Source organism: Callithrix jacchus, chromosome 1 (assembly GCF_049354715.1).
Source record: "Callithrix jacchus isolate 240 chromosome 1, calJac240_pri, whole genome shotgun sequence".
NCBI lineage: Eukaryota > Metazoa > Chordata > Mammalia > Primates > Cebidae > Callithrix > Callithrix jacchus.
The window spans coordinates 155,023,100-155,047,727 of record NC_133502.1 but is presented as its reverse complement, the minus strand read 5'-3'; the positions used below and the strand labels follow the sequence as shown (position 1 = coordinate 155,047,727).

Sequence of the window (24,628 nt, the reverse complement as noted above, 5' to 3'; positions counted from 1 at the left end):
CCTGTGTCTTGTGTCAACCTCCTATCTCATCCTGTGGTTTAGAATGCTTAATTGTCTGGGAATAAAGCCCAGTAGGTCTCAGTCTTATTTTACCCAGCCCCTATTCAAGATGGAAGCACTCTGGTTCAAACACCTCTGACATGACTAATGCTGTTGTTATTGTTGTTATCTTTGTTGCTGCAATGGTTTAGCAACCAAAGTTGACCAGTCCTTCAACAAGTATCTGTTAAGTGCCTACTACATGACTTGAGTTCTGCTAGAGTCTGTGGATGCAGGAGGAATAAACGTCTTGTTAGGATGGGGGTCATCTTTGTTGTCTGGCATTGGACATGCAAGGCTAATGTACAGTAACTGTTTAATAAACACATTAAAACAAAAACATGTGTACAATAAATAGGCAGTAAAGCCTTAGAAAGCCCAGCCCAGGCCATTCAAAAGCTTTTATTCTGGTCTCCTTGACTTTGGTCTCTTATTCTTCCACAGATGACTCTGAGATTCATCTTTATGAGATGCTGCTCAGATTAGCTCAGGCCTCCCCATATTTCCAGTGGCTCTCTGTTACCTAGTAAGAATACCTCAAGCAGCTTCATGTGACATTCAAGGCCTCTTGCCATCTGGTTTCAATTTGTCTGGCCTGCCTCACTTCCCTCAGGGCTGTAACCAAACAATTCTAGTTGCAGTTCTTGCCTTTCCCTCTCTTGACTTTTGCCTGCACATTTTTATCTCTTAGAAAGGCTTCCTGCTCCTTTGGGCACATTTTTTTAATGGTACAGCCCAATAGCATCCCTTTTTGAAGTCTCTCTAGATTTATCATGATCTAAGTGCGTATGGTTATTTGTCCATAAAGATGGTACCCAACACCTGCTGTCTTGCATTATGTTATGTATGTGCACCTTCATGCCCCTTTGAGACTGTGAGATGCCTTTGGCAAGAGGCATCATAAAGGTAGATTGTCAGAGATTGGCCGGAAAGAGTAACCACCAGAGAAAATAAGAAATGACTGTCCCATGCAAGGGAAAAGTGAGAGAGCAATGTTATCTGGGAGGAAAGAAGAAAGCAAAGAGAAGAAACTCACTAAGCTCATTAAATGTTCTTCTTCTCATAACCTTCACAGTTCATTCTAAGGAGCCAAGAGCCTAAAAAAAGCCAAGCAGCACCCCTTGTATGTGGGTAGACTTGTAGTAGATGGTAGAGGAGGGGATTGCAGCATGAGAACCTATGAGATGTGCCAGCCATGGCAGAGAGTAGAAGTGGAAGGGGCTTCCTACCTGGCCCTGCAATTAGGCATGCATGTAACTGTAGGAAAGCTGGCTCTAGAGGAAGCATGAGATAGACATTGTAACATGCCTGGGAGATTCTGGTGTGTTGTTCCTATTGTTCCAATGTAATTATTAATAGCATCTCCTCTACTCTCAAAAGTGCCTTGGTTTGCATGGCAGTTCTAGAACACTTCCTTAGTCCAGAAAGCTCTGTTGGGCAATGCTACTCAAGATGTTGGCATTTTGTTCATGTCCAATATGGTCAATGGTTACATTTTTCTCTTAAAAAAAATTGCAGCCAGGCATGGTGGCTCACGCCTGTAATCCCAACACTTTGGGAGGCTGACGTGCATGAATCACCTGAGATCAGGGATATGACACCAGCCTGGCCAACATGATAAAACCCTGTCTCTACGAAAAATACCAAAAAAGTTAGGCATGGTGGCGGGTGCCTGTAATCCCAGCTACGTGAGAGGTTGAGGCAGGAGAACTGCTTGAACCCAGAAGACAGAGTTTGCAGTGAGCTAAGATTGTGCCATTGCACTCCAGCCTGGGTGACAAGAGCAATACTCCATCAAAACAAAACAAAACAAAACAAAACAAAATCTCAAGAGATGTTGTCTGATTTGGCCTGAGGACTCTTGGGAATCTGTTCTGTAAACAGAAGAAACCTGAGAATAAACTAGCAGAAGATGCTAGACAAATTTTTCACTCACTCATTTTCATTCAAGAGATAGTTAAGGAACGTCTACTATATATAGCCCTGGCCACATGTAAGAAGCAGTCTTCCTGAATTTTTCGATTTTCTCTTTAGAGAGGCAATATCACTTGATGATAAATAATGTAGACTTTGAGAGCTTGTTTGGAGGTTCTAGATGGGGAGCGCAGTTACTTGTATGCCCTTCACTGAAGACTGGCCCTCTTCTATTGGGGATGGTCGTCCTCTTCGACTGAGTGTGAGGCTTTGGGTGGGACACACGTGGAGTGGCAAGGGAGGAAGGGGACACCCGCCTAGCCAGCCAGATCAGTCGAATCAACCCTGGTGATCAACATGTGGCAGATGTCACAGCCAGATCGCCCTCACAACCAAATACATAGACTTTGAAATCAGGCAGACTGGTGTTCAAATGTTGACTATGCTGTTCACTAGTGTGTGTGTGTGTGTGTGTGTGTGTGTGACAGAGAGAGAGAGAGAGAGAAAGATTCTGGGCAAGGTATTGAACTTCTCCGAGCTTTAATTTCTTCCTATTACAGACAGGAGTAAAAAGATTATTGTGAGAAATAAATGAGATAAATATGAGATATTTTATTCATAGCAACTTTTATTATGATTCTTTATAATTGTTTGGAATTGGTGTTAGCATTCTACTTTGTTGTATCTTTTCAAATTCTCATCAACTCTCCTGACAGTTTCATTTCCAAAATTAAGCAGGTTGCCTGGCTCCTTTGCTGTCATTAAGTTTCACTGGATAACATCAAGATGGACTTTCTCACGGCTATGAGGGTATTTTTGACCACCGACTTCCTTGCCTCAATCTTCTCAACTGCAAAAATGAAAACAGAGCTATTGTGAATTTCCAGAAAGGTGTGGAAGGTTTGCTTGGCTTTTACCTGTAAGTGGTGGGCATCTAATTGCGTGCCCACTTCAGGATGCTGGGAAAACCCAGGAGGACACAGGGAATCACTCTTCACGAGGTCCCTGAGGCCTTCTGCATAATATGTTGGGCTGTCTGAGAGCTGCGTTTAGACTGTCAGTCATATACTGAGATGGAAATTCTCATTCAACCTTTGGGTTTTTATGAAGCACCATGTGGGAGGCCCTCTGCTAGAAATTGCCTTTCAGAAGTGAGGAACACATAAGCCCTATCTTTAAGGAGGTCACAGTCTAATTAGGGAGGAGGGTGATGAGAGAATTCCTCCCGGAGGATGTTCTGCTAGCTAACTTACAGGTAAAAGGAAAGAAATAACCAGAGAAGAGAAGGAGTGCTGTTTCAGAAGCAAGAGCTCCATGCACCTATGCAGCGAGGTAAGAGAGAGAAAAGAGACTGGGGAGGTGGGTAGAGAGACCAGGGGGGAGTTGGAGGGTAGAAGTAGGCAGATGGCGGTAGAAAACAGGGCTTTTTATAGGTAGGAAAGGGTTAAGGTATGGAAAACTTTTAAGCCAAACAAAGGAGCTTGGACTGAGGGTCATGGAGAGCCTCTGAAAGATTTTAGTAGTGAGCGACACGGTCAAATAAGCATTTCAGAAAGATCACTCTTTCTTGCATAGACTCTATTGAAGTTAGACAAGAATAGAGGTGGGGAGAAATGATGGGAGGCTAATGCAGTGATCCAGGTAAGAAATGATGTTGGCTTGAGCCTTGAGCTACAGTGACAACAGGAAAAGGGCACAGAATTCAGGGATATTAACAGGCAGAATTGGCAAGTTTTGTTAATGAATTGCACAAGATTTGTGAGGGAGCTGGATCAATAGTTATCTCTAGGTTTCTGGCTTGGGTGAAATATGCTGATAGCTTTACATCAATTAGAAATTCAGAAGAAGGAGGAGGAAAGAGAATGAGTTAAGGTTTAAATTTAAGTGTGAGGAATGCAGAGATTAGGACTATGTAGGGTGAGCAGAAGTGTTCATGAAGCAGCCAGGTGGAAATATGTGTGCAGCAGACAGTAGTGCTCACTTGTGGATGAGAAGCGGGAGCAGGCTGCCATCAGCATCAGGTAGTGGCTGAAACCACATGCATATTGGAATGAATTCATCTGTGAAAATGAAGTTTAAACCAATTGAATGACTAAATAAAGGAAGGAAGGAAGTCACCCAGGGAGCAAGCAGAGGGGAAAAGGAACAGGGCTTAGGCTGGGAATTGTTATCTGTCTAGCAATCATAAACATCAACTTGTGAAGACTATTCTGTTTGGTTGTATCAGGCTGGAGATGGAAAAACACTTGGTAAGCTACAGACATTATGCAATTCAAGTCTCTAAAGACTGGCAGATTTTTAAAAATGCTATGTTTTGCTCTCTTTGCAGCCAAGTTGAGTTGTAGCATGTTGAGTCTCAGCGATTGTATAATCTGATGGTCAAACAACCAAAACTGGTAAAACAAAACAAAACAGAACAGGCGGGTTTCCTGCCTCAGTCACGACATGGATACAAACACGGCCACAAAAAGTGAAAGCAACTTCCTCAGAAGTGCTGACCTTCTCCACGGGTGGGCCTATTTTGCTCAGATTTGGAGACCTTTAATCCTAAAATATTTGCTGTCTTTCGAATAACTCTTGGCAAGATGCTCAGAAGCAGTGCAAAATTTCAGTGTAAAATGTGATCCATTTCCCAGTTTCATATTTGAGCAGCAACACTTGCATATATGATCTATGTGTCTCTGCTCACCCTACATGGTCCTCATCTTTATCTTCTCTACACATCCCAAATGCCAGGCTGGTGTCAGAATGGATAGAGGATTAGCAGGAAAATTTTCTCTCATCAGCCCTGTTCCAACACCACAGAACCTATTGCATATTTTACCTTTGCTGCAAGCTGAGTGAGATACTCTTCCTGTGAATAGGACTCAAGTGCATGGCGGGAGTCTAGATTGTGCAATGGGAACCACCACTGTGTCTCAGAGAGAATAATTCAGCCTTAAATGATGGGGCCAGAAGTCACACTTGGAATTTCCAATTGTGACTTTCTTTCAGCCCCCCAAAAGCCTACAGCTTTTATAAGGAGCTCTCTCCAAGAGCAAACTATACTAGTTTTTGTTTTTTCACTTTAAACAAGAATATTGCTTGGTTACTCAAAAGCACATGAAAAGCAAGAGGGAAAAATGGATCGGTGCTTCAGTGGGTTTTCCACGATTGTTTTCTGACACCATGAATTTAATGCATGTCCAGGTGTGTCTGCACAAATCAGAGTATCTAGAGAATCTGAGCTCTGTTTTGTTTTTTTTTTTTTTTTTTTTGCAGTTTTAAGGCACTCCAAAAAAGGAACTCAGCTATGTTATCTCCTATAAATTCAGGCACTGCTGAGAAGAGTTTACTTATATGAGAGTCTGGGGATCCTCTTTGGAGGGATCAGTAACTTATGGGTATGTCTCATTTTGTCCAAACCTTGGGGAATAAAAATCACATTTTAGTATCACAGGAAGTGGGAAGGAACTCTTGTTAAAAGAAGAAAGTCAGGGCCAGACTTGGCCTGTAATCCCAGCACTTTGAGAGGCCAAGGCAGGTGGATAACCTGAGGTCAGGAGTTTGAGACTAGCCTGGCAAACATGGTGAAACCCTGTGTCTATTAAAAATACAGTTAGGCGCGGTGGCGGGTGCCTGTAATCCCAGCTACTCAGGAGGCTGTGGCAGGAGAGTCACTTTAATCCAGGAGGTGGAGGTTGCAATGAGCTGAGATTGTGCCACTGCACTCCAGCCTTAGCAGCAGAGTGAGATTCTATCTTGAATAAGAAGAAGAAGGAGGAGGAGAAGAAGAAGAAGAGAGAAGAGAGAAGAAGAGAGAAGAAGAAAGTATTCAAGATGCACATCTTGTTCCGGAAGTAACAATAGTGAAGAAAAACCATTGTGTCTTTTTCTATGATCGTTCCTGCACTGGTGTTTTATAAGCTATGATGCAGTTATTATTATTCTCCTTATTTTCAGAAGAGGGAGATGAAGCACAGGGAGATTATGTCTCTTGCTCGGGTTCACTCAATCAGTGGAAAAGGGGCTTGAACCCAGGCCCATCTGACTCCAAGCCCGAGCTCCTATCCACCAAGTTACTCAAGAGAAGAGTTATGTGAACTACAGCATGATTTCACACTTTTTAAATGTCTTGAACTCCTAAATTCGTGAAAGTGTTCTAGGATGCCAGTTTTAGGGTAGTCTGAATGGACTGAAGGCAAGGTCATATAGATTCTACTCCATTAGGGCTGGCAAGGGAACTGATCACAAGACTTTTCTGTGGTCTAAATATTGAGTGTGATACACACAAGGAGAAAAATTCTGTTCTCCAAACAGACATCTGTATCCTTGCTTTAGTATGGTGATTATGAAGGAGAACAAGGCAGCGACTAGAACTCTGCCAACACTGGAATGTCATATGCATAGCAGGAACTGCAGGAACAAAAAGCCCAGCCCCACATTCAGTGTGACTCTAGAGGGTCACCACGAGGGAGCCAGGAGTTGGGTCATGATTGCTCCTGAGTCAGTGAAGAAATTCTGAAATAAACAGGACCTAATGACTTCAGTGGGGTGGGGGCACCTGAGGTTTTGCTTATGGAGATTTTCCCATTGCTTGCTATGGACTGTCCAGATTGCCTTTGATACTCCTTGAACATACCAGTCCATTCCTGTCTCATGACCTTGTTGCACTTCTTCCCAGAACTTCACCTGGAAGGATCCTTTGCAGCCTCTAGGTTATAGTTTTAATGTCATCCCTTTAGAGAGGCACTGTTTAATAAAATTAACAGCCTTTTTTCCCTGCTCATGCCCTAGTCACTCTTGATCACATAACCCTGCTTTATATTTTCACAGCACTTAAATGATCTTACTCCATTTATTTGTTTCCATATGTTTAGTACCTCTTGCTTCCACTGGTACGTAGGCCCCATTGCTTCAGACACCTCATTTGTTTTGCTCAACGCTATACCCCAGTGCTCATAACTGTCCCTCCTTTAGTAAATGCTCAATAAGCACTTATTGAATGAACAGATGGAATAAATGAATCAATGAATGGAATAGGATTGTGTTGTTATGATTATGACCATATTGTGCTGCTAAGCCCTCAATGACTGGAGGATATGTGTTGTCTTAGATGTCTAAGACCCAGACAGTTTATTCAGTAACTGACTGAGAGGAAAAAAATAATCAGGGAGAGAGAGCACCTCCGGTAGGCTGAGGTCACTGCACATGCTAAATCATGTAACTACTGCAGATGAGGAAATGTAGGCATAGCTACATAGCTGAGAAGTGTGGAGAGCAGAATGTGCACTGGGGTCTCTGACTACAACTCTTTTTCATTGCAAATGGAAGGCTGAGGATAAGGGCCAAATATAGTGTTAGCTATTTCAGTATTGTTCCTATTTTACAAATTGAGCATAGAAATTTTCGTAACTTGTGTAAAGTTACTTAGCTAAGAAGTAAGAGGCAAACTTCAAAATCCATACTTCTAATCACTAGGACATAGAACCATCTTCCAGAAAAGATGTCAAGGAAAGTTTTCAGAGGACGGGGCAGATAATCTGGGACTATCAGGATGGATGTTGGAAAGGAAACTCCAATATTCCAAGCTAAGAATACCTGAACTGAAGCCTGCAGTGTTCTCTCTTCCTGCTGCTTGACATTCTTACTGATCTGTCTGAAACCCATATATTCCTGGAAATGTTGCTGCCTCTGATTTCTGGGTAAGTGACACAGCGGAGACTCGAGTAAACAGGATCCATTGCTTCTCCTTGAGCCATTTTATCTGTGTTGTCCATGAACCAGACTCATAGAGTCCTAAGTGCCTGGCCAGGTGGTCCAGCCTGGAGGTTCTGCCCTGTGAGGGGTGCAGGTAGTGTCTTCTGAGTGGGAAGTGGTTATAAGCACCCATTTGCATTTCATCTGTAACAATTAAATAGCCTCACAGCAGCCTTTGAGCTGCTGATGGGCTCACACCCCACTGCCATGTAATCACATCTAATCCCATTGAGCTCTGCTCAAAATAGCCATAATTGGTGGTTTTATCCAAATCAATAAAGACAGCTTCTACATATTGATTATCATCCAGGGTATAAAATCATCATCAGTTACCTGGAAAAGAGAAGTAGCCTGCCAAGGGAAAGGTCAGATATTCCATCTGAACAGGGGAGGGAAGGGGGAGGCGGAACCAGTGAGTTTTAAGGTAATAGTATCAAATTACCTGAAAATGCACACAGTATATTCTTGTAATTTGCAACAACAGAGAGCCCAGAAATAGGTCAATCATTTAAGTGAGTCTTCAAGTTTTCTCTCAGTGATGCGCTGAGCTAGCTTGCCTGGGCAGTCTTAAAGGGGCTGGAGCCAAGCTAGAGAGAGCGAAAATGCCACAGGGCTCACAACAATGGTACAATTTAAGTCAAAGAGATGGCTCAACCCTATTTCTTTTATCCAATTAATGATGAGCAGAGATTCTCAGTCACTGTCATGAGGGATTATAGGAAAAGACAGAGGAGGGGGTGAATAAATCTTTCTATTTGAGCACCCGGGACATGGAGAGTGGGAGGAACTCACCTCCAAAATGATTGGGAGGCATTTTCCACAATAGCAATGGAATATGGAACCTGCCCAGTTCTCAAGTTTATACTTCTAATTGCAGAATTTAAAATGAACATGCTGTTTACTTGTTGTAAAATGGAACTCATTATCCTAGCCTTCTTTCTAGCAAAAGTTAAAATAAAAATTGCACAAAATCATCCAACATCATTAATGTAGAACACAGTGAAAAGAAGACAATCCACTCACAGTATTGCTATTTCAACATATAAAAATTGGTTTTGGGCAATTCCTGAGTCCAGTTTCCTCTTCTGTTAAATGGAAGTAGCAGGGATGACCACAAGATTATTAGAATTTGACTTTAAACTTTCATTTATGAATGTCCTCTTAAAGTCCTTGCCTATATGACTAAATCGTTGTCTCATAGCTATGATTATTATAGAAATATAAGTTGCTACCACCATTGTCTTTTCCCCTCTTGGTTCTTTCTTCATAAATATGCCATTTTAAGAGCTGCATACACTTCTGTTAAGTGAATATTTACTCAGTTAATCTCCTGTTGTGATATATCATCTTTCTTCGATAGATAATCTCAAAGAATGTCTATGGCACAAAAATTCTTTTTCTTTTGGATTATTTTCTCAATATAATGTGGAAAATTTGGGTTTTTATGTCAAAGATATTGTGATACCACAACCAAGGAAGTAGAAAGACTTAACCTGCCATAAAAAAAATCCTACCAATGATTTTACTAGAAGGGAAACAGTCAAAGCCAAAGATAGTTTGTAATGTAAGAGTATTAGGTAGAAAAATTGGTACAATTTCTATTTTACAGACGATTATTTCTCTAATGACCAGTGAGGATGAGCATTTTTTCATGTTTGCCGGCCTCATATATGTCTTCTTTTGAAAAATATCTGTTCATATCCTTTGCCCACTTTTGAATGGGTTTGTTTGTTTTTTTCTTGTAAATCTGTTTTAGTTCTTTGTAGATTCTGGATATTAGCTCTCTGTCAGATGGGGTAGATTGTGAAAATTTTTTCCCATTCTGTTGGCTGCCAGTTTACTCTAATGATTGTTTCTTTTGCTGTGCAGAAGCTCTGGAGTTTAATTAGATCCTATTTGTCTATTTTGGCTTTTGTTGCCAATGCTTTCGGTGTTTTAGTCATGAAGTCCTTGCCTATGCCTATGTCCTGGATGGTTTTGCCTAGGTTTTCTTCTAGCGTTTTTATGGTGCTAGGTCTTATGTTTAAGTCTTTAATCCATCTGGAGTTAATTTTAGTGTAAGGTGTCAGGAAGTTGTCCAGTTTCTGCTTTCTGCTCATGGCTAGGCAGTTATCCCAACACCAATTATTAAACAGGGAATCCTTTCCCCTCTGCTTGTTTTTGTCAGGTTTGTCAAAGATCAGATGGTTGTAGATATGTGGCATTGCTTCCGAGGCCTCTGTTCTGTTCCATTGGTCTATATCTCTGTTTTGGTACCAGTACCATGCTGTTTTGATTACTGTAGCCTTTTAGTATGGTTTGAAGTCAGGTAGCGTGATGCCTCCAGCTTTGTTCTTTTTGCTTAGGACTGTCTTGGCTATGCGGGCTCTGTTTTGGTTCAATATGAAGTTTAAGGCGTTTTTTTCCAGTTCTGTTAATAGGGTCATAGGTAGCTTGATGCGGATAGCATTGAATCTATAAATTACTTTGGGCAGTATGGCCATTTTCACGATATTGATTCTTCCTAACCATAAGCATGGAATGTTTTTCCATATGTCTATGTCCTCTCTTATTTCCTTGAGCAGTGGTTTGTAGTTCTCCTTGAAGAGGTCCTTTATATCCTTTGTTAGTTGTATTCCTAGGTATTTTATGCTCTTTGTAGCAATTGCGAATGGCAGTTTGTTCTTCATTTGGCTCTCTTTATATCTGTTATTGGTGTATAGGAATGCTTGTGATTTTTGCACATTGATCTTGTATCCTGAGACTTTGCTGAAGTTTCTTATCAGTGTAAGGAGATTTTGGGCTGAGACGATGGGGTCTTCTAAATATACAGTCCTTCCTCTGCATTTTATATCCTACTCCATCCCACCTCTAAAAGCATTCCAAATGGATTCTCTTCTGTCTTTGAAGTTGCTAGGAATATATCTATCACTCAACCAATCATCCAGCCAAACATGGGATTTACCTTTTCCTCTTTAACTTCTCTTATGTCTCTTGCTTAATCAGTCATCAAATTTATTTTCTTTTATTTTCTAAAGTTATTGTAATTCACCCTCTCCTCTCAATCTCTGTGATATCAGTGCTGCTTTATTTTTTTATTATCTCAGGTCTGGGGCAGGACAACAACTTCTTCAATGGCCTCCCTTTTCAGTCTTGACTGTCTTAAATCTGTCTTTACTTTGCTACCAAGACTAGTAATATTCTAACAAGCAAATATGTCGTTTCCTTTCTTATAACTTTTCAATGAGTTACCATGATGTGCTAAGAAGTCTCTCTCTCTCTCTCTCTCTCTGTGTGTGTGTGTGTGTAATGAATGAATGAGTATAACATTCTAAGATACCACATCCCTTGGCTCACAAGACTTGTTATAATATGTTTCTGTCTACATTTCTAGTCATACTTTCCATAATTTCTAACTCACTGCTTTATATACGAATAGTTCCATAAATACATCATGTTGCATCACTTCTCTGGACAGGCCTCTTCCTTGTTTTCTTCGTTTGGATAACTTTTAAGGTTTTGGGGATCTCATTCTATGTGTCATTTTCTGTGCCTCCTCACTTCTAATTTATTTATTCTCACACATTTAATTGTCCATAGTATGCCAGAGCAAAATGACAAATTAGGAAATCTCTGCTGGAAAGGATAGGTAGAGAGATAGACATGGTAACCAATAGATATTATTTATTAAAAGAAAGGTTATAATAGAGGAGGAATACAAAAAATGATGAACAGGATGAAGAGAAAATAGAAGGTTTTAATTATTCAAATTGACCTGTGATGCTTAGGAGCTGGGAGGAAAAGAATCTCAAGCAAATGAACCAATGTGTATAAAAACATGGAGGTATGAAAGGGGCTGGATAGGTAATGTTATGACTTAACCATGTCCCTCCCATATCCATATGTTGAACTCCTAATCCCCAGAATGTGACCTTATTTGAATGTGACCTTAATTACCTCAGAATGTGACGTTATTTGAATATAGGGCCCCAACAAAGGCAATCAATTTAAAATGAAGTTATTAGGGAAGACCGTCTTCCAGTGTGACTAGAGTTGTTCTCAGAGAGACCAGTTCTTTTTGTTGAAGACTAATAGAAGACAAGTAAAGACAATGCAGCAATTGAGAGTTGAGTTTTAGCAAACTAATTCTGGTGGTTGGACAGAGGATAGACCAGATGTAGGGAAGTGGAGAGGCTGGTTGAACACCATGAAGTTGTGGCAATCCTTCAGACGAGACAAGAGGTGGAAACTTTGGCCCAACGCCATGGGAGGGTTTTTAAAGAAGATGAAGTAAACATGGAAAATATTTATGAAGGAAAATTGGCAGCGCTTGGTGACATGACTGGATGTGCAAGTGAATAGCACCGCAAAATTGCTTCCATTGCATTTATCCTTATATTATGAGCAACTAACAGTGCCTATCCCTGAAGGTGCAAAGAGAGAAGACACAAGCCAAAGAAAAAACGGAGGTAGACAATGACAGATTTCCTCCCAATGTCTCTCGAGCCTTCATTCAGACCTTGTGGCACAGTCCAGACAATTATAAGTCCTTATCCTAATGGCTCAATATTAAAAACAGTGGGGACTTATTAAAATTGGTTATATATAAAACCCACAAACAAATAAAAGGAAACTGTTAAAAGAAGTCACCAAGAGAATACTAATTGACAAAACAAAACATCGGTGGGCTTCCTTTCTTTGGGAGACTGCACAGAAACTGTGATGGTTAATGTATATCTCAACCTGACTGGACCATAGGATGCACAGATGTCTGCCCAAGCAATATTTTTGAATGTGTCTATCTGTGAGGGAGTTTCTACCAGAGTGTAGCATTTGAATTGGTGGACTGAGTGAAATGGATTGCCCTCTTCAATGTCTCTGGGCATTATCTAATTCATTGAGGATCTGAATAGAACAAAAATGTAAAGGAAGGGAGAATTCACCCTCTCTGCCTGTTTGCTTGGACTGGAGCATTGATCTTCTTCTCGCCTTGATAATCCTGACTCAGGCCTTCAAACCCAGACAGGAATTTATACCATCATCTCTCCATCTCCTAGGCCTTCAAACTACACCACCAACTTTCCAGGTTTTCCAGTTCACAGTAGGCAGATCATAGGACTACTTGGCCTACATCATCAACGGATGTTTGCCAATACTTTGTAATCTCTCTCTCTCTCTACACACACACACACACACACACACACACACACACACACACACAGAATGAGAGAGAGAGAGAGAAAGAGAGAAAGGGACACACACACACACAGAGAGATTCTCTTGGTTTTGTTTCTCTGGAGAACTCTAATACAAAAACTCTTTCTTCATTCCTGCCTTCCTCCTTTCATTGCTCATTTTCCTCTTTTCTCCACCTTCAGCAAATAGTTACTGAGTTCGAACTTCATGCTAGGTGCTACATTAAATGCTGGAGATATGTAGATGTAAAATAAAGAGATAAAAAAGCAAAAACAGTTATAAGGACCTTATGATTTAGTGAACAAAGGATATGTAAACAAAGAATCATAATCTTATGTAGTAGGAGTTGAAGGCACTCAGAGCTAATTGGCAATGCCTTGCTCTGCTTGAGGGAACTAGAAGAGATTGCTCAGAAGCTGTGATTCTTGAGCTGGGTCTTGGAAAAGGCAAGGAAAGGCTCAAAGGCTTGAGAGGATGTGGTATCTTCAGGGAAATGCAAACAGTTGTCTGACTTCTGAATTAGGCCATCTCAGGGCAGACAGAAACCAAGTGAGGAGGTTGGAAGGGTGATCTAAAGGTCTGATCGTTCTTTTTTTTTTTCTTTAATTATGGAACGATTCACGAATTTACGTGTCATCCTTGCGCAGGGGCCATGTTAATCTTCTCTGTATCGTTCCAATTTTAGTATATGTGCTGCCAAAGCGAGCATGAGGTCTGATCATTCAAGCCTGACATCTTTTCATTGAAATATTACCAGTTTGGTCCATGAAATAAGAAAACTTTTGATTTCAGAGAGCAGAAAGCATTTTCCGGACTCTTTTCTCAAACATACTGTATTCAAAACATGAAAAAAATAAGTTAAAGAAATGAATCTAAGCTCAGAGAGCTTCATTAGGGCAATAAACACTTCATTTGGGTCCCACTGTGATAAACTAAACAAATTTCTTCAAGGCTCTGGGCTTCAGCTCCTTTGTAAGACAGTGTTACATGGCGGAAAGGCTGCAGAATTTGAATATTAGTTAGCACTCAGTGACTTACCGGCCAAACCACTCAGGATTAGTTGCTTTGTTTCCTTGAGTCTCCTTTTGCTTCCTGGGCAGTACTTACACTCCAGCTCTCAGTTTAACCTCCTTCAGGAAAACTGAAGTCACCACTGCTCCTGCTGGACCTGGAGGTTAGCAGGAAAATGCAGATGTATAATAAGAGAGAGGGAAAGTGACTCTAGTCCTTTTGGGTTGGGCATGAGAGTCACAAGCCAGAGCTGGGGAATCAGAGCATGGCTACATCACTACTTTGAGTGAAGTAAATAAGTCAGCTAAATGAAAGTACTCCAATTGGTAGTTTCTGGCTATAGCAGAGCCATCTAGTCAAAAAGCATAATCCCAGGGCATGAAAAATCAGAATCACAGAACATTGGTACAAGGAGGAACCTTATAGGTTTTTTTTTTTTTTTTTTTTTTGAGGCGGAGTTTCGCTCTTGTTACCCAGGCTGGAGTGCAATGGCGTGATCTCGGCTCACCGCAACCTCCGCCTTCCAGGTTCAGGCAATTCTCCTGCCTCAGCCTCCTGAATAGCTGGGATTACAGGCACGCACCACCATGCCCAGCTAATTTTTTGTATTTTTAGTAGAGATGGGGTTTCACCATGTTGGCCAGGATGGTCTCGATCGATCTCTTGACCTCGTGATCCACCCGCCTCGGCCTCCCAAAGTGCTGGGATTACAGGCGTGAGCCACCGCCACCGTGTGTTGATTCAAACTCCTTCATTATCAAGAGGAGAAAACCAAGAGAGTCTAGGAAAGCTCTGTTAACCAAACATTATTAGGCATCTTATTACTCTTTTATTAGAAGAAATCTGGTATTAGGAAAAATTCAACTTCACCTGAACAACTGGTTTGGTCCTTATCTTTTGGGCATAGAAAACCTGATTACAGATTGCACTGCCAGATAAAATACAGGACATCCAGATAAAGCTGAATTTTCGATAGACACTAAATAATTTTTTTAGTATAAATGTATCCTTAATATTGCATAAATATAGAACACTAAAATTATTCATTTTAATTAGAAATTCAAATTTAACTTGGCTTTCTATTATTTTTCTATATCTGGCGACCCTAATTATAGAGTGTCTTTTCATTTCCCATCTTTGCTCTGACTGTTAGGAAGCTTAAAGGCAAATGTATCATCATTGTTTTCTAACAGTGATTTATGGTACGCACTTGGCTTTATCTTTCTTGTTTGTTTATTTTCCATTCACCCTTTTCTTCATTAAAGAAATCTGGTTGTTACAAGTGTCTCAATAAGCAACATCAAAAACTTTGCTTGGATATTAACCCACAACATGGGGTACTAATTAAGGGCTTTACCTTGTACTTAGTCTTGCAGATGTAAATATAGGTAATACCTTCTGTCCAATCGCAAGAGCCATACTCAAGTTGGGGGAGACCCTTGTGTATACAAGTAATCAAAATACAGAGAGATGAATGATGCAGCCCAAGGTCACACAGCTAGTTGGTGTCAGAATCAAGCTGTGTTTCCTTACATTGCATTCCATGTAGTTGGCTAGTTCACAAGAACTTTGTTACCCATATCTACCTAAATACCTTTGAGACAGTTCAGTAGGCACTGATCGTTTGACCTTCTCTGCACCCATCATTTTTCTAGGAGTAGCATCCCTTTATAGAGGCAATTGCTCCTTCTCTTCCTCAAACTTCGCAATAATAATAGGATCTTCCAATCAGTGTACTTCTTCTCCACGATATCAGATGTTGGATTGAGGATGTGGACATGTCACCAAGCCAGAGCAATTCTTAGGCCTTTCCCAAGAATTGGGACCAAACTGGAACAAGAGAAAGAGCAGTCCCTGTCTGGTGGCAAAGATGGAGATGAAAAGGTAAGCAATAGCTATATCCCTTGCAGTGTGGAGGAAGCCAGGCTGAGCACATAAAGTGAATACACAAAGAGCAGCAGAGACACTTACAGCATTCACGTCTTTAATTTCATCTGCTCTCAAAGCTCTGCTGCAAGTCTGCTCTGTCCTTTTAACTGAAAATAATTTCAGTCATGTTTTTGTCTCTTTCAACCAAACTGGTTATGGCTAATAGAGATAATTTGAGCTGAATTACTATTGGCATTTTCCCAATGGGCTTTCAGAATTATGTGGCCTATGGCACAGTTTCCACAAAGCTCATTCTGTCTCCATACAATTCAGAAAAGCTCCTGTTGTTTTAATGACACTGCTACAACCAGTATTCTCCCAGTTGGCTTCCAAGACACCCTCAAGATGCTTTCACTTATGACAGATTTGCATCTAGCAAGATCAAGCAGCACCATGGTGGGTTTATGCTAAATAGCCAAGCTGACTTCAAGCTAGCTTCATGCTGCTCTTGTCATTGCTCCCATTTTAAAGACAGGGAAATTACAAGCTGGATAGGCAAAGAAGGTTGTTCAAGTTCAGACATATTTGGCTAAGTTTATGTTAGAATCTATGTCTCTTGTCTCTTAGGACATTGCTTGTTCCACGATAGTCCCTCTTAAAATCTGCTATCATTTTTTGAGAATCTTCAATATGGGAAAAAATTGATTATGACAACATAAGAAGAGCAAAAAGTACTCAGGTTTCTGGTTACATATTAAAATTAGTCATTTGAGGGAGGAAACCTTGAGAAAGGTGTTAGACATAATATACACTTGAGCACCCTCATTTTGGCTGTACATAACAATCCCCTGCGAAGCCTTTTAAAATAAAGATTTTTGAGTCACCGCCATTCCCAGAAACACCTACTGAGTGAAAGTGTTTGGGAGATGGGTACCAGATTTTCACATATTTAAAGAACTGCAAAGATGATTTGGATAGAACCAGTCTAAGGACTAGCATTTAGGATCAGTAATGTAGATTTTGTTTGGTTCTTGGGGGGGGAGTTCTATACCTTCAGCTTTTAATTAACAACATTTAGAAAAAAATGTCGCTTTGTTGGATTGATATAATCATTTATACGACCAATGTAGACATAACTATTTTAGCAATGCTTTACCTCGTTCATTCAATCAATATTTACTAATTCCCTACAAGTTGCTGGGTTCTGTACCAGCCACTTGGATTCAAAGATGAGTCGGATGGAAACCCTGCCATCAAGAAGCCTTGAGGAAGAGAGATAATCCAAGAGTATACCTGATATTTAAATGAGATGGTGATGTCAGCATACGATGGGTTGGCGTTCCCAGGAAGAAGCTGGTGAGAATCAGGGAGGGTTTCTTGGGAGAGTATTTGAACTGGGCCCTGAAGGGCATGTAGGATTTGGACTTGCAGATGAGAGAAAGATCAACTCAGGCAGAGGAAACAGTATGAGCCGAGAATAGGAGAAGGGAAGTAATAGTAATAATAATGATAATGATAACTGTAATAGTAATAGCAGCAAGAAATTATTTAGCACTTGCCATATATGCCAATTACTGTTATAAGTGCTTTGTGCAGGCATCTCATTCAAACCTCACACCAAAGCAATGAAGTAGGTACTTTCATTATTCTTTATTATACAGACGAGAAAACTGATATACAGATAGGCTTAGTAATTTGCCCAAGGTCATGTGCCAAATAAAATAGGTGGGGGTGGGGGAGGATTTCTGTTTTGGTCAATATATTTTTGTGGAATGAGTGGATATTTTAATCCAATATCCTCATTTCAAAGATGTGGAAACTAATGTTCAGAAAGGTTAGGATCACTCAACTGGTTGGTGGCAGTGCTAGAATGAGTCATTTTAATGCATTTTCCACTATGCCAAGCATGCAGTGTGAGACTAAGTGAGAGCAAAATCTTAGTATATCATTCTCTCTTAATCAAAAATTATTTTGAGGAACTGTGATATCTTGAAAAGTAGCTAAACCCAGAGCTGACCTCTAACCAAGATACAGCTTTTAAATCAGGAGGACACATCACAAGGAAGAAGAAGTAAAGCATGGTAGAGCGGAACTTATTTTGTACAAGTCTCATCTCTAAAGAGATGCAATTAGACAAGAAGATTCTTAAAGGTCCTTCTACGTTGGATACTCCGTATCATCCTAGGCAGGGCCGGAAACTGAGATAATATCTATATAAGTCTCTAGGTTTAATGGACTGAAATGTAGCCAGCAATAAATAATCATGGTTTAAGAAACCTACGTCTGGAGGCCAGAAAACAGCTGTTAGGTAAATGGAGAGGGTAGCATTCTTTGATTGAGTCTTTATTCTTCACTTACTGTTTCAGATGATGCTGAGAAAGTCACTTGCTGCATTTATGAAAACCTCCAGGATCTAATCAATTTCCTCCTTCCCAAAGATGGGACTTGGCAGGAGAGTGCATCGTTTTCAGTGATGCTGCAAACTGAAGAAAAGACAGAGTTATCTTCAGTTGAGGCCACCTGGACACTTCTGGTTTATTGTCTATTGTTCCATCCTAGAGAGCATGCCCCTTCTGACCTGAGCTGAAAGCATTCCCTACTTGAAGTAATAAGATAGGTTCATGTGTACTCCCTATGTTGTGCTGCATTTTTTTTAAATAAAAGAAATTTTAAAAGTATGAGAGTTGAGGGTTGCTTATAATTCATTTTGACTGATGCCATTGCATCTAATGCAATATTTAGCTGTTTCATCTGTTTAGAAGCCTGAGAAGAGCAGTGATCCTGGAAAACATTCTCCACCTATTGTAAAACAAGATGGATGGAGAGCATTTTTTCTACACAGCAACAATCATTACACTTTAAATTTATATAGCACCTGCCTCTGGAGAGTCTCAAAGAGACTTTGAGAATGTTTTTTTTCATTCCTCATTTTAAGAAGCCTGTAGTGTCAGTTAAAGAGATCTCCTGTCACATGCAGAGTCAGAAAGTGAGGCACACGACTAGCCTCCAGATTTCTTGAAAATTCTCTAGTCTGTAGTTTTGTTGCTAAAGTCAAGGTTGCCCCTGGCTGAGGCACCAAAGAACAGCACTTTGATTTATCAAGTCCCTGAATTTTGAACACATTGGCAGCTCTCTGGTGGATGCAAAGGCAAGAAAAGATCCTTGCTCTCATTTGTTAAAATATCAGAGTCAATATTGAGCATAATTGGAGAAGAGATTTTATAAATATGGAAAGGGGAAGTCTAGAGAGAAACCCGAAGTGTTAGATTGGAACTGGGGATATATGAGTAAACTCAGCTTTGTTTTAAAATATATATCCATAGATGTAGAAATAGACATAGATGTGTATATATATGTATGCATGTATATGCATGTGTGTTAATGTATGTATATACATGCATATATTTCTTACTGCTGAAAGGACCTAAAAACAATGCCATTCCAGTAGCAATGTGCACACCCGGCTCCCATATCTTACTTTCCAAATATAATTTTTCACTAAAAAAAAACAAGGTCCCATGGAAAAATGGTTGATTCTAAGATGGAGGCAGAAAAAATATAAGATGAGCTCAAAACATTTTTGGCAACAGAAAGTAGGAAAATGCTCAAAGAATATGGTAACAAGTCAAAGGAAATAAGAGTCAGATTGAAGGGGCTCCTGCTGTCCAAACCTAGGACAATTTAAGCATCAAAATAAATAATGATTGTAACAGATTACCACTCATTGCATAAAATAGGAATCCTTGAATTCATACGGACGAGAGAGAGAAGAGAGGAGAGAGAGCGAGAAAGATAGAGAGCTCTTCCTTACAGTTCCAAGAAAACTTCATTTACAAAAATAGGCATTGGGCTGGAATTGGCCTATGGGCTGTAGTGTGCAGACCCTTGACTAAAGGAAGACTTAGACCCTACAAATGGTGTCATCAGAATTATTCCTTGGGACAATGCATTCAGCTACTGGATAGAAAATGGGTTGGAGGGAGTAGAATAAAAATGGGAAGAAGAAGAAGTAGGAGGCTGTCACAACGGTCCACATGTTTGCACCATGGAGAAACCAACATAGCTTTTATAAGCCAAATATACCTGGGAACTTGACCTTACAAACCTTAGCTGACACATAGCTGGGTCTCTCTGTCCTTAGCTGACCTTGATTCTCACCATCTTGCCAGTTTAGCCACCTCTGAAATCTTATGTCAGAGTTTGTGAATCATCTTGGGAGCCCAATTATTCCTTTTCTTTGCTCTACAGTGTTTTTGATTTCGAGACCTAAGTCTGTACTATTTGTATGAGAGGAAAAAATCAATAGAAAGAGAAAGTTTAATAAAAAAAATACATTCTCCATTGACTTTAATTAACTTGGCCTTAGGTTTACAACTCTGGCAAGTATGGAAAATGAAAAAAAAAAGAGAGAGAAAAAACAATCTCATATCTCTTCCTATAACACAAAGCTTTTTAAGAATAAAATCTCAAATTGAAATCTGAATGTATCAGCAATTTATTTTCCAGCAACAAGTTGAAGAAAAGGATAAAATGGAAAAGAAAAGAAATTATCTTGTTGGATATGACAAAGAACAGGCTGGTACTTTTAACTCCTGTAATAAATGACCAAACAGCAGAATGAGGACAATGGCTTATCGATGTCATAGAACCCTTGCATGTTCTTCTAGAATCAAATGGTCATGGCATTGATGTCTTCTCCAGTCTCATAAGTTCATATCCATAGTCCTTGAAACTTGTTGGTATTTGCTAGTTTTCTGCCAGGTGACAAGGTTCTCTCTGGAGGAGGCATTAATGGTCAGGAGGAATGATGTGGGTTTCTGCCTCCTGTCAGGTATCTGCAGAGAGAACTCATGAATGCATAGATAGCTCACAGTATTTCACACTCATGAGACTTTTCTGTCATTTGAAATGATGCAGGCTATTGTAGACATGCAAAGTAGTATTACATATGTACACATGCATCTATGCTTACAAGATGCTACATATATTCCATAAGTTCACGTGCGCATTCAGTTGCACAACAGATACATCAGTGAACATTTATTAGCATAGATAAAGCATATATCTGCATAATCAAATGATGGTGTCATGCAAATCTAACACACTATATTTCTTTATACATTTATAACAGGCATTTAGATAAAAATATATGTAAGTCTAAAAATACATTTAAGAGTAAAAACACAAACATATCCAGGTATGTATACTGTGCATACATACACAGTGTCTACATATAATATCCATGTGAATTACACGATCTGGCCCCCATAATCTCTGACTATTTCCCCTATGGCTGTAATACTTCTCCCTCCATCATTATATTCGAAGCTATTCCCTGCTGCCCCACAAATCTCAAGAACATTCCCACCTTAGTGTTTTTGTACTAAGTGCTCCCTGTAAATGAAATACCCTTCCCAGCAGATACCATGAGGACTATTTTACCACTTCTTTTAAGTCTCTGTTCAAATGTTATCTTCTCAGTGTAATCTACATAACTACTCAATCACTCTATTTAAAATTGTAGCCCACTCATTCCAGCCCATGTGGAATAAGTGGGCTACAATTATCTAACTTACCTTATTCTAGCACTTACCACCTTATAAGATATCAGATAATTTACTTATTTATTATGTTTACTTTTCATCATTACTCTCCCCTTCCCTCAACCCACCCTAGCTGAAATATAAACTATGGGAGGGACAGGGATATTTTTCTGGTTTGTTTATGAAGCAAACTATGTTTATTCACTAATGTTCTAAGCAACTAGAACAGAACTAGGCTCAGAAAACACTTGGTATATATGTGTTGAATGAATGAATGAATGAATGTATATACCCATATATGAATATATATATATTCCTAAATGTAGATATGTATGTTTGCTCAACGACATCTATATATCATTTGTGGCAATGTTTATTCCTATAAACATTCCTGTGGTTAAATGTAACCATATTCGGCAGAATGTAATCACATTCAAAGGAACTGAGACACATTGGTAAGGTAGGTGTGTGTGTGTGTGTGTGTGTGTGTGTGAAGTGTCTGCTCCTGTTGAATGTGCTCAGCAACTCACACTGGAATGTGAAAGGAGTGGGTCGAAGTGACTCCCTGGGCACCCTAGCTACAGTAAACTATCACTACAGTACATAGAGAGGTAAGTCCAAGGTAGCAAGAAGTTTCTGGGAAAAAATAAATACTACATTGGACACTGGGAGATAGATTTTGGACTGTGAGAACTATGTTGGTTCCCAGAACTTAAGTGTCAGAAATGAACTCTGTTCTCTATTAAACTTGATAACAAACTAGTTCAGGATTTCAGCTTTGAAAGCTTTGTTATAAGGTGAGGGAGAGGGACACGGCAGAATAGTTTTGATTTCTTTAGATCTGGGCTCAAACATATCTCTCTCTTTCAAGATTTCCATCAGGCTCATCCTAGGGAATATGAACTAGACTTACAGGGAAAGTTTCAAGTCAGAGGCCATGACTTTTGGAGATTGGTAAAAACATAAAAAGTCACATATTTCTCTTCTCTGCTTTCCACTGTTATCGACTGGCTGTTTACGCCTTATCAAAATTCATATGTTGGCCGGGCCAGTGGCTCACGCTTGTAATCCCAGCACTTTGGGCCAATATGTTGAAACTGCATTTCTACTAAAAATTTAAAAATTAGCCAGGTGTAGTGATGGGCACCTTTAATTCCAGCTACTCGGGAGGCTGAGGCAGGAGAATCACTTGAACCCGGGAGGTGGAGATTGCAGCGAGCCTAGATCGTGCCTTTGCACTCCATCCTGGCTAACAAGAGCTTAACTCTGTTGAAAAAAAAAAATTTATATGTTGAAACTTAATCCCTAATGTGATGGCATTTGGAGGTGGGGCCTTTGGAAGGTAATTACATCACAAGGCACCTGCCTTCATGAACAGGAGTAGGATACTTATGAAAGAGGTCTCAAGAGAGATTCCTCACCCCTTCCACCACGTGAGGACACAGCAAGAAGGCCCATACCAGAAACCAAATTCACAAGTGCCTTCACCTAGGACTTCCCAGACTCCAGAACTGTGAGAAATAAATCTGTTATTTATAAGTAGCCTAGTTGATGTTACTTTGTTATAGCAGCCCAAATGGACTAAGACTTCTTTCGTGTGTGTGTGTGTGTGTGTGTATGTGTGTGTGTGTGTTACAGGATATGTTGATTTTAAAAAAGAAATCAAATTCAGATCTGGGCTTCCACAAGCAAATGAATAGAGACAGCCCATTTTGAGACTCAAAGCACCCTTAATCCTCCTATGACTTCTTAGGGACCATAAGAAATGGAATCGTCCTGTCCGATCTGGCTTCCTGACTGACTTGTAATTTCTCTGTAGAGATAAGGCAGGCACATTTCCAAGTACTAACCTCTTTCACATACCTTGCTCTATGACCTAAAAAAATCTTTAAAACATTAATGAGACATAAATAAGGTGACCATGTAATGTATTGTCCAAACGGAGTCCCTTCTGAGTAAAGGAGGTGTTATTACTAGTTATGTCTCTTGATCCTGTTCTTCCTTCCCTTCACCTTTCTTTCCTTCTTTATTTATTTGCATTGTTGAGCACCTACTTTGTGCTAGCTACTGTGTAGGTCCTTCCTAAGACACACAATGATCTGCAAAAATAACACTATCCACCCTGATGCAGCTTGCAAGTTTAGTTAAGGAGAAAGTGGCAGATACATTCTTTTAACACATAGTTCTTGAGGGTCTACCACATGTCTGGTGCTCTTTTAGACACTTAGTGCCAGGAAATGATGAAGATAAGTAAAGTTTCTGCACTCACAAAACTGAGAGATGAACATAAAAACTGCATAATTGTGAACTGTGATTAATTCTCTCAAAGAAAGTATACAGTGCTAGGAAGACAAAATTATATCCAGCCCTAGCGTGAGGATTTGACATGACTATTCGGAGAAAATGATGCTTGAATACAGATGTGTGAAAGCATTAACCAGATGAAGGGAGAGAGAGAATTTTTCAGGCAGAACAACCCCAAAGTCTTTGGGACACCAAATAATAAAAAAACATATGCAAAGGCCCTGTGGCAGAAAGAAACATGGCATCTTCAAGGAGCCAGAAGACAGCAGTGTGATTAGAGCAAGGTGCAGGGTGGAGGTGTGTGAATGAAAGGAGTTGAGTCTGGAAGAGACAAGGAACAGACCTCACAAAACTTTTTAGGCCAGGGAAAGACTCCTTTGGTTGCCCAGAGACGTGGCAGGTCCTGAGATAGTTCCTAGGGTATGACAGCAGGAGAGGAGGCCAGCAAAGCAGCTGCATAGAGCGCTGAGGAAGATGATCTTGAATATAGCCTCACATGCAGTCTATTGCTTGATAAGACACAGAACAGTCAGATGTTTTCCTGTGTGGTCACACATAGGAAAGGAAGTGGCAGTGAAAACTGGTGGGACAGAGGTCTGCGGTCATGATAAAAAGGTGTGGTCTCAGATGAACTAGCATACACCACATCAGAGGGTACTGTTTATACTGATGCATTTATTTAGTCTTATTTGTTGGGTCTCATAATGAGCCAGAAATCTTGTCAGTCATTGAAGAATTAACCATTACCATAATAAATGCTATTTCTGCACCAAAGTAATTGCATGTTACTTGACAGACTACGTCTATGCACCGTATTTTAAGAGGGACTATGGAAGCTAGAGGCTAGACCAGATAAAAGTGATAAGATGTCTAGACATTAGAGCCCATGAAGAGAGTTGAAGATAGAAGATCAACATGATAATTGTCTTTCTAATCTCCCCAGAAGAGAGTGCAGAAGTATTCTGTTTTATTTTAGGAGATGGGACTCGAAGTAGGGGAGCATTCTAAAGAGATCTTTTCTGGTGTGTACAGAC

General features: G+C 40.1%; 1 long non-coding RNA gene and 1 other non-coding gene across 3 annotated transcripts in view; both read right to left on the bottom strand.

Moving 5' to 3' along the window:
• Window positions 1-2,584: 2,584 nt before the first annotated feature.
• LOC103794355 (uncharacterized) overlaps window positions 2,585-24,628 on the bottom strand; it is a 65,019-nt gene continuing 42,975 nt past the window's right edge. Inside the window, exons 3-6 of one of the 2 annotated variants that reach the window (XR_004728010.3) lie at window positions 18,106-18,230; window positions 15,473-15,708; window positions 13,906-14,035; window positions 2,585-2,803 (exon numbers count right to left, since the gene is read on the bottom strand). This is a non-coding gene — a long non-coding RNA (uncharacterized LOC103794355). The remainder of the gene's footprint in view (window positions 2,804-13,905; window positions 14,036-15,472; window positions 15,709-18,105; window positions 18,231-24,628) is intronic. The other variant, XR_001910157.4, reaches the window with a different exon arrangement.
• LOC118148073 (U6 spliceosomal RNA) lies at window positions 13,470-13,576 on the bottom strand. The gene has a single exon (XR_004734864.1). It is a non-coding gene; the product is annotated as a U6 spliceosomal RNA (small nuclear RNA).